Consider the following 11,248-nt stretch of genomic DNA (forward strand, 5'->3'; position numbering starts at 1 on the left):
ATCACATGGTTTTTGCTCTTGGTCTATTGATGTGATGCATTAGATTTATGAATTTGCAAATGTTGAGTCATCCCTGCATTCCAGGGATGAATCCTACCTGTAAGTGTTGTATAATCTTCTGATGATTTGATGCATTCTGTTTGATAGTATTTTATTGAGGATTTTTGCACCTATATTCATTAGAGAGATTGCCTTATAGTTTGCTCTTTTAGATGGATCTTTCTCTGGTTTTGGGATCACAGTAATACTTGCTTCCAGGAATGAGTTTGGAAGAATTTCTTCCCTTTCGATTTTGTTGACGAGTTTGAGAAAAGTTAGCATTTAATCTTCTTTAAATTTCTTGTAGAATTCACCTGTGAATCCATCAGGACCTGGGATTTTCTTTGTAGGTTTTTTTAATTATATTTTCAGTTTTGTTTCCCTTTATTGGGTTATTTGGAGTTTGTGTATCTTCTTGACTCAGCTTTGGCATTTCATATGTATCCAGGAAACCACCCATTTCCTCTGTGTTTTCCATCCTGTGAGAGTAAAGGTTTTGGAAGTAGATGATGACCTCAATTTCCCTAGGGTCCATAGTGATTTTTCACTTTTCATTCCTTATTGCATGAATTTGGATTTTTTCTTTCCTTTTTTTGATTAGGTTAGCTAGGGGTTTATCAATTTTATTTATTCTTTCAAATAACCAACTCTTTGATCCATTTATTCTTTGTAGTCTTTTCTTCATCTCTATTTCATTAATTTCTGCTCTAATATTCATAATTTTCTGCCTTCTTTGGGCTTTGGGCTTGACATGCTCTTCTTTTTCCTCAAATTTGAAGTGCAGCATAAGATGGCTATTTGGCTTTTTTCTGCTTTCCTGATGTGCAAATTTACCACTATAGATTTTCCTCTTTAGACAGCTCTTATTACATCCCACAGCGTTTGGCAAGTTGTATCTGCATCTTTGTTTGATTTCAAATATTTTTAATTGCTTCTTTAATTTCATCTGTGGCCAACTGGGTGTTTAGGAGGATGCTATTTAATTTCCATGTGTTTATAGTGTTTTTGTAGTTTCTTTTGTCAACAAAAGAAACTGCACTGTGGTCAGATAGTATGATAATTTCAATTGCTTTGTATTTACTTAAGAATGTTCAGTGTGCTAGTATACAGTCTATTTCATAGCACATCCATGTGCAGCTGAGAAGAATGTGTATTCTTCTGTTGCTGGGTGATGCACTTTCTAAAGGTCTACCAAGTTGATTTCTTCACAAGTTTGGCTTGGTTCTGTTACTTCTTTGCTGATTTTTTGCCTTGTTGATCCATCTCTTTGTGACATTGGTGTGTTAAAGTCCCCCATTACAATTGTAATGTTGCTCATTTGATTTTCATGTTAGTTAAGATTAGTTTTATGTAGATGGGTGCTCCTACATTGAGTGTACATATATTTATAATTGTTATCTATTCTTCTCTAAGTTTTCCCTTAACAAGTATATAGTGGCCTTCTTTATCCCTTAAAGTGATTTTTTATTTGAAGTTAATATTGTCAGCAACTAGAATAGCTACCCCTGCTTTTTTCTGGTGTCCTTTGACTTGGAGAATTGTTATCCATCCTTTGACTTTTAGTCTGTGAATTCTCTTTCGAATTAAATGTTTTTCTTGTGCAGCATATTGTTGGATTTTGCTTCATAATTCATTTTGCTAGTCTGTTTCTTTTTATAGGTGAATTGAAGCCATTTACATTGATAGTTACAACTGACACTTATTGGCTTATCTTTGTCATGTTATTTTCCTGCTATAGGTTCTGTACTGTTTCCATTCTTTTAATTACTTACCCTGCTTGGTGGTTTATTTCTGCTGTGCTGGAATCCGTGGTCACTTCTGTCTTTTTCCAGAATATCTATCAGTACTCTTTGTAGGGTTGGTTTTGTGGTCATTGATTTCTTCACTTGTTCTTTGTCATGGAAGGATCTTATCTCACCAATGAATTTAATTGATAATTTTTTAGCTTATATCAATCTGGTTTTGAAGCTGTTTTCTTTCAGGACCTGAAATACTTTGCTCCAAGATCTTCTTGAGTTGGTGGTTTGAGTTGAGAAATATTCTGTGATTCTGATGGGCTTTCCTTTGTAGTTAATAGGTTTGTTCTACTAACTTTTTTTATGCATTTTGTACAAGTTCTCACTATGCACCTGGGACTCATAGTGATCCTCCTGTTTTCAGCCTCCCCTGCATTGGGATTACAGATATGTACTACCACTGCTAGACTCTGCTGCTGGCTCAGCATGCCTGGGGGCGGGGGATTGCTGACAAGATGTACAGGACCAGGAATCAAACCCTCATCCCTGTGTTTGCCAAAGCAAAGGGTTAGTGCACTGAGCTATCTCGCCAGCCCTCATCAGTTCTTAATATTCTATTCTTTTGTTGACTATCTGAGATCTTGATTATTATGTGGCTAGGTGTAAGCATATTATTTTTATTATGGCTACTTAGATTTCTATATGCCTTTCTTATTGTACGTCGCATTCTTTTCTCATGTTTGTAAAATTTTTGCTAATACTTTTGCAAATAATCTTTGTTTTTTGTGCTGTCTCTTGCTGTTTCATTAACACCTCTTATTCTTATATTATTTTTCTTTGCATCATCTTATAGCTACTGAATTATTATTTCTTAGTTTCCTGTTAGTTTTAAGATATCATTCCTTTCACATTCACCACTGTCCTTGAAGTCTGAAAGTCTAGCTTCAGTTTTGACCAAGCAGTTTTGCCAACTTTCAGTGGAGTTCTTAATATCCTGGATAGGTATTTGAATGTTTGATGCATTCTAATTCTTTGCTGTATTGTTCATTCAGTGTTTCCATCATTTTTTCTGTTCTCTTCTATTTTTTTTGTCTATGTCTTCTTTAGCTGTACTGAGCAATTCTTTCATGATTTTTGTCATTTCTTTTAGACCTGAGAGATTATTTCTGATCTTATTTCTTCAATAGCCTAAAGGATTTGTTTCTTTACTTCAGGTTCTATCATTTCAGAGATTTAAGATATGTGATTTCCAATTTCTTGTATGTCTTTGTCTCTGGATTTGTTCCAGGTGGATTGGAGGACTGAGATTTCCTTTTGCTCCTGCATTTTGGCATTTTTTTTTTTATTTTTTAGGGAAGGGTCTACAGGGTGTTTAGGGTCTCACTACTAGATCAGACTTGTAGTGATCTTCCTGTTTACAGAGCTGGGATTAGAGGCACACATTACCACATCTTGTCTCAATTGCCATCTCAGCGTGCCTGAGAGGCGGGGCTGCCACTGCAGGCCTGGGGATCAAACCCCTGGCCTCTACACCTGCTTGAAAGCACTTTAATCCACTAAGCTATTTGGACAGCCCTAGTTTTAGCATTTCTGAAGCTCTCAGTGATCATCTAGACTTAGCAGTGTTGGTAGACTGGTGAGGCATGTGTCAGTAAGGTTTCTGCTACAGGAGGGAGCAGAGTTGGACTCACCAAAGCTCTCATTACTAGTAGGGATGACTGGCCAATACTCAACAAAGCTTCATTGTAGGTGATGGGTGGTGACCAGGTTCACCAAGATACCATAGGCCACTTAGAATCCTTCTAAGTTCTTAAAAGTTGAACCAATGTCAACACAAATTACAAACCTGCCTGCTGGGGGCCAAGAAGTACAGCTTTCCAGAATCCCACAGGCCACCCCAAGTCCTCATAATTTCTTAAATAGGTAGACCAGGCACCAGTAAAGCTCCATGCTTGTGCATGTTGGACCTGCAGATCACAGCTCTCCAGAGTCTCATGGGCCACTCAAAGCCTTTGTAATTTCTTAAAATGTTAGACCAGCACCAGCACAAGCTCTATGCCTGCACATTGGGAGCTAAGGGTCAGAGCTTACCAGAGTCCTGTGGGCAGCCCTGAGTCCTACAAAGTTATTAAATGGTGCCAGGAAAGCTCCTATATTCTGTATTATTATCTTAGTCTCAATTGCATTAATCAGTGCTCTGATCTAAAATTTCCTCCCTCATACATGCTTTCCATTTGATCTGATCTTCTTTTTCTAGGAGCTTGGGCTTCAACATTAGGTTGTTTATTGAAACTCAGTTTTTCTTATATGGATATTCACCACTATAAATTATTACTCTCTGTCTTAGTTACTTTTTACTGGTTGCTGGGACAAATATCTGACACTCAAAATGAAGGAAGGAAAGGTTTACTTAGCTCACAGTTTGTGGAGGTTTCAGTTCATACTCCACTGGCTCCAAGGCAAACCACAGCAGTTCATGGCAACAGAAAACAATGAAGAGCAGAGAAGGAGCAGCAGCAACAGTATCCATCGAGCCTCTCTCTTCCTTCTATGCTGACTGTGAAGACCAGTGCTCCACAGTGAAGATCAGAGCTCCCCTGAAGTGGCACCGCTCCTCCAAAAACTGGGGCTCCTCTGAAGACTGGGACTCCTCCAAGGAAGTGGGACAGGCCAGCCAGGAAGCCTTCCTCAACTCCTTTATATACATTTTTCATGCTGAGTCACTCTGCGGAAGCCTATGGCCCTAGGGTGGAACCAATCGCACCCCACTGCTGGCCCAATAGTGTCCCACAGTGGAACAAATTGCACCCCAGGATGGGCCCTCCACAGCCCGAAACTGTGCGAAGCAGATCAGCCAATTTGGCACAATGTATCACTCACTACACCCTCATAGTACTGTTTTCATTGTGCCCCATAAGTTCCAGTATGCTGTATCATCACCGTCATTTAGTTGTAGAAACCATCTCATTTCTTCTCTAATTTCATCTGCGACCCATTGATTGTTCAGGAAGGTATTATTTGATTCCATGTGTTTAGGTTGTTTTTCTGTTTCTTTTGTCATTGATTTCCAATTTTATTATACTCTTCGCTGATAATATGCATGGAATAATTTCGGACACTTTGCATTTACTTAATGTATACTAGTTCTATGAGCTAGTATGAGATCTGTTTTTGAGAAAGCCCCATGTGCTATTGAGAAGAATGTATATTCTGTTGTTGTTAGGTGAAACACTCTAGATACTTACTAAATCCTTTTGTTCAAATATTTGGCTCAGCTATGCTATTTCTTGTTGATATTATCTCTATTTGTGACAATGTGGTATTGAGCACTACCATTGCAATTGTATCTGTGCTTATGTAATTTTCCATGTTAATTAGTATTTGCTTTATATGGTTGGATATGCTACCATATGTACTAGCATTTGGTACATAGCTATTTATAATTATTGTCTTTTCCTCTTGGATTGTTCCCTTATCAAGTATGTAGTGACCTTCTGAGTCTCTTAATCATACTTGCCTTGAAATTCATTTTGTCAGCAGATAGAATAGCTGCCCCTGCTTTTTCTCCAAGTTCCTACTGCTTCAAGTATTGTTTTCCAAACTTTGACTCTAAGTTAATGTATTTGTTTTAGTTAAATGTGTTTGTTGTAGGCAGCATATTATTGGATTGTGTTTCTTGATCCATCCTGTCAATCTGTTTCTTTTGATTGGTAAACTGAGACCATTTGCATTAATGGTTATAACTGATAGGTATTTACTTATCTTTATCGCTATATTATTTTCCTGTGGTTGGTTCCCTTTCTTTCCCTTCCACTTGGTGGATTTATTCTATTTGAATTCTTGGAATTGGTGTATCATGGTCTTTTTCTAGAATACTCTTCATCACATTTTGGAATGCCAGTTTGGTGGTCATGGATTTCTTTAGGTATTCTTTGTCATGGAAGCATCTTATTTCCTCAACAATTTTGAAGACAGTTTTGTAGAGTTCATCGTTCTGAGTTGGAGGTTTCTTTCTTTTAGTCTTTAAATACTTTACTCAAAGCTGTTCTGAACTTAAGACTTTATGTTGAGAAGTTCGTTGTACATGGGCTGGGGAGATGGCTCAGTGGAATAAGTGCAAGGGCCTGAGTTCAATCCCCGGTTCCACCAGAAAAAGAGAGACAGAGACAGAGACAGAGAGATAGAGAGAGACAGAGACACAGAGACAGAGACACAGAGAGACAGAGACACAGAGAGAGACAGAGAGGGAGAGAGAGAGAGAGAGAGAGAGAGAGAGAGAGAGAGAGAGAGAGAGTTCTTTATTGGTAATTTGTTCCCTTTCTCTAATAATTTTTAATATTCTGTCCTTGTGTTGGATTTCTGGAGTCTTGACAATTACATACCTTGGAGAAGTTTTTCTGATCATACCTATTTAGAGTTTTATATGTCTCATTTATTTGTATGTCAAAGTATTATTTTTTTTTAAAAAACCGGGAATTGAACTCAGGACCTTGCACTCGCCAGGCAAGTGCTTATTCTACTGAGATGTCTCCTCAGCCCTACTGAGCTATCTTCCCAGCCCTACTAAGCTATCACCATGGTCCTACTAAACTATCCCCCCAGCCCAAACTATTCTTCCACGCTTGAAAAGTTTTCTGCTATTACTTCTGTAAACAGGTTTTTATGTCCTTTGTGATATCTTCTGATATTTCATTGACTAAAATTGTTGTCTTATATCTAGATGCTCCCCTAAACCTCTTTTGGTCAAAGCTGAGGCTTTTTAGAGGTGATTGAATCAAGGGTATGTGATTCTGGGGTGCAGTGGATTGCAAGGTGGTGTTCAACTTGTTACACCCAGATGAACTGAACTAGCATGATCCTGGATGTGGAAGGCCCACCTGAGTATTGTTGCAAGAAAAATAAGAGGCAGAAATGGACTAGAAGAAAAGAAATTGTCAGGGAAGCTGATGGAGAAGCTGTTGAGAAACTGTTGGAATCTGCTGGTTATCTTAGGCTATTCTCCTGGAGGACCATGTCATGCTGGCTTTCCTAATAAACTTGGTTGTTCCTGTTGGGCACAGGACCTTGTTGTCACTGAGAATGGGAATGGTTCATTTGTGGGAAGATCTGCTGCTTCTGGAAAAGCTTATAACATTGACTATCCCGATGGAAACTCAGATTTTCTCATCAACAGAGGAGCATGGGACCTCATTGTGACTGAAGATAATTATGGTGCTTTTCAAGGAGAGCTCTGGTTCTTACCTTGATTATTGTTTCCTGGCTCCAGTACAGCTCCCTCAGCCTACTAGCACTCCTCACTGTCATAGACTTTCTAGCTTCTACTTTTGCACAGATTCATGAAATAGGCCTTCATGAGACACTGTTGTGGGCTCTTGGACTCCAGCTTGTCTTGTTTAAGGATTGATGTGAGCTCTAGGTTTTCAGCTGGACTCATGAAGGATTTAGGATTCAGGCCTCAGCTAGATTCTTTGGTGTTTAGTATGTGGACTTGCCTTCATTCCTTATATATGATCCTTTCAATGATTCATTATAAAATAATCCTATAAGATGTATCCTGAATTGTATTGTTCCCCTTGCATAAAACCCTAAATTATGACATGGGGTTAAGGATGTAATGCTGGAATTAAGGCTATCCCTCCGTGGATATGAATGCTTCCCACACTAAGGGAAGGGAGCCTGGATGGAATATAAGGGACTGAAAGAGGACTGTCGTTCACTTTCTCTTTCTGTTGCTGTAGCTTGTCTTCTGCTACCTCCTTCCCACTTTGGGGTACCCCATGCTATAACAACTTGTATTGGAGCCAGGAAATTATGAACTGTAACCTCTCCAAACTGAGTTAAAGTAAACCTTTACTCCTTTAATGTTCAGTGTTGGGTATTTTGTCTCAGCGATGAGAAAAGTAACTTAAACACCAATTAATATTATATTATATCTTATATAATCTTATATTATCTTTCTTTGCATCATTTAGTACCTGCTGATTAGAATTTCTGTGGTTCCTTGCTAAATAAAAAGTCTTTCACTTAATAATCAATGACTGCATCCCTATCTTCTACATCTTATATTCTTTCTTCACATATATTTATTCTGCTGCAAATAATTTCAATAGAATTTTTAATTTCTTGGATATCTACTTGAATCCGTTTCCTGGTTCTTTCCTATTTTGGGCATTTATGTTTTCCCTCATCTTTCCCAAGCACCCCTATTTCTTTTCATCTATGTCTACTTTATACTAGCCATTTCCTTCATTATGATTGTCATCTCTTTATCTTTGTAGTTATTTGTTTTAGTTTCATTAAGAGACATCTATCCTTTTTTGCTACTTCTGCTACCACTATATCAGAAAGTTCATCCAGGTAGCTTTCAGTTTCTTCCATCTCAGTGTCCCCTGGATTGCCTTAAATGAACTGGAGATTATGGGTTGCATCTTGCTTCATGGTTTCTCATTTTGAATTTTGTTATTTGTAGTCTGGTTGTGCTTATTTATTTCCTGCATTGAAACCTGTAAATTGCTTATGGCAGATAGTTTTATTACTACTATCAACACCCCCTTTGAAATTTGACTACTTTCAAGACATCAGAGATGTCTTCTAGGTGTATCTGGCTTTTGTTTTTGGACTCTGTCCTGGGATTCCACCTCTTCTGTTTATTAGGGATGAAATATTTCAGCTCGTTTGGCCTACAACTCGGTTTTTTGGTCCTGGGATGTCATACTGTTTATGACTCCCAGATAATCAGGGAACTGGCATTAAAAAAAAATCAGTTGATCACAAGTATTTCACTTGACTAAAGTAATACAATCAGTAACAACAATAGCATCAAACAATCAAGCACAGATTAGAAAATGACAAACTGATAACTATTAAATTGTCACCCTTAACTATAGGCACAAGATTTATTCTTCTGTTACAAAATCTAAGGCAGATCAGAAAACTATATATACTAAATGTCTGCTCAATAGAATGATTTTACTCTGAGAGAAAATTTAAAGGAGAAAAGAGGAAATAATTGAGAAATAAAAGAAAATAAGAGATTCAAAGCAAGGCTGAAGAGGTTAAAGCATCTGCAAGCAGGCGCAGGAGCAGGAGGACTTTTCAATCCCTTGGCCTGCCATGCTGTCCCAGCCCCAGAGGCACACTGAAATGAAAATTGAGACTGGGCATGGTGGCACACACCTGTAATCCCAGCTCTTGGGAGGCTGTGAACATGCAGATCACTATGAGTCTGATCTAGTAGTGAGACTCTGAACACCCTGTAGAAACTTCCTTAAAATAAAATTAAAAAAGCAAGACTGACAAACAAAGAACATTATCCAAGCCTTGGGAAACTGATGAAGAAGATAGGAGGGAGGAAAAAACAGGAGAAAATAAAAACAAGAAAAAAACTAAACAACTAACAACAATGTTCACACTCACCAAAAAAAATATAATCAAAAACAAACAAATATGATTCGGGCACGGTGGTGCATGCCTGTAATCCCAGCATTTGGGAGGCTGAGGCAGAAGGGTAACTGCAAGCTCAAAGCCAGCAAGGGCTACAAAGTGAGTTCAAAGCCAGTATGAACTGCATGGTAAAGCCATCTCAAAAAGAAAAATTAAATTAAATACCAAAAGCAAGAGTGGGAGATGGCGATTTCTCTGTGATTTTGAGGCTGTGATTATCTTCAGAGGTCTACAGTTTTGTGACAGTGCCCAATTCAAAGCATTGCTCTCCTCTCACTGGTTGTCCAGAGAAGTAGTCAGAGCCCAGATCTTTTCTGGATAATTCCAACAAGCAGGCAATAAGATTAGGGCAGGGTGCCATTTCTGGGACTTTGAAATCTACAGAAACTGAGGTCACACCTGGCCTTTGTTCTTGGGGGCAGGGCGGAGCCTGAGTCATTCAATGTATACTACTCTGAGTGTCTCTTGCTGGCTTGACCTCAGCTCCCTGACCTTGGATGTCTCTTGTGTTTGTTCCTCATCCAATCAATGTGGGAGTTTAGGTACCCTGAGATGAAACCAATTTACGGCCGCTCTGAGTACCATGTTCAGTTGGCCTCTCCCTAAAATGGCATCAACAGAGTGCCCTCTCGAGGGGATATGGCAAATGCTTACAGTTACTCATCAACTGTTGCAGTGTACATAATTCAAGCTTTGTCCCAATGGAGGGTGTCTCAAAGGCCTCTGGGGTCACTCATTTTCACTGTCTCTGTAAGTTTGATCTTTTTTTCTCTTCCCCCAAGCCAGGAGCTAGGACACAGGACCCAGGGAGAAAGTCAGGTTGCCCCTTTCTTTTTTTTGTGCTGTGGGCTGCCTCTTCAATTTCCCTGTAGGCTACAATTTCCCTTCAGATGCTCCTTGGTCCCAGGGACGCATTGTTCTTCTGCTTTTCTTCCCTAAGGTGTTATTTTCCAGTGTCTGGACTATCAACCTTGGAAAGGCTGATTTACTGCTGTTTACCACTCTACAATCATGCCAAAAGCCTTACCTCTTCATATGTATTACTTCCTACTGACTGGCCACATTTAAAAACCCAGAAAAATTCATACAATTGGTTCTTGTTTGTGGGACTTAAGTGAAAACAGCTGAAATAATGACTATACAGGAAATCTACCATTCTTCCAAACAAATATGGATAAGGGCTGAAACCTAAAACATCAATTTACGAATTTTCACATTTTTGTTAAGGATATCAACAATAATCATACTGCCTATTTGTCTCAGCTGTCTAATCCCTGCTGTTTAATTTCAGATTTCCTCTCATTGGAAGTGTGGTATCATTTTAGTCTCTCCTTTTGCAACTTCATTCACTTTCTCATATACTTACCATAAGAGGTTAACGTATAGACTTCACCTTACACTTGCTCTTAGAAATCCTGACCAGAAAACCTCCCCTCAATGAGCCCTTGGTGTCTTTATTTTATATCTAAGCCATCTTCCCAGTCAATGAGCCTCCTTAAAAGATTAATGTAGTCTGAACTTTTATAGAGGAATATCATTTGTGTGCTGTCATATTTAGCACAAATGGTGCTTCAGTCACAGCTCAGTAATATTCCAGCATATTATTTCCAAGGCATTGAGAGTTTAAAGAATTATTGAAGGGCACACTGTACTCATTTGGTAATAAGGCAGAGAGCACAGCCGTCTACATACGAGTTCAGCGAATGGAATCTCTGGCTAATTTCATTGCATGTAGCAAAATAGTTGTGATAGTGACCCAGATAAAATATCCCAATGGAAGAAAGATATGAGATACACTTTTTATTATAAAACTTCAAGAATTATTGGAAAAAAAAGTCTTAGGAGTTGAGGGAAATACATTAAGAAATCATCTTTCTATATTTAGTGTATACCCCTGAAACTGTGGTTTGTCAACCTGGGGCAGGACCACAGCCTTTTCTTGACCATAATTTGTCTCCAAAAGCTACCAAGCTACACAGGAACCATGTAGCATTAAATCATTGCAGCCACTGAAGGGGAATGAAGGAGTC

Source organism: Octodon degus, unplaced genomic scaffold (genome assembly GCF_000260255.1).
Source record: "Octodon degus isolate 3935 unplaced genomic scaffold, OctDeg1.0 scaffold00091, whole genome shotgun sequence".
In the NCBI taxonomy this organism is placed as follows: Eukaryota; Metazoa; Chordata; class Mammalia; order Rodentia; family Octodontidae; genus Octodon; species Octodon degus.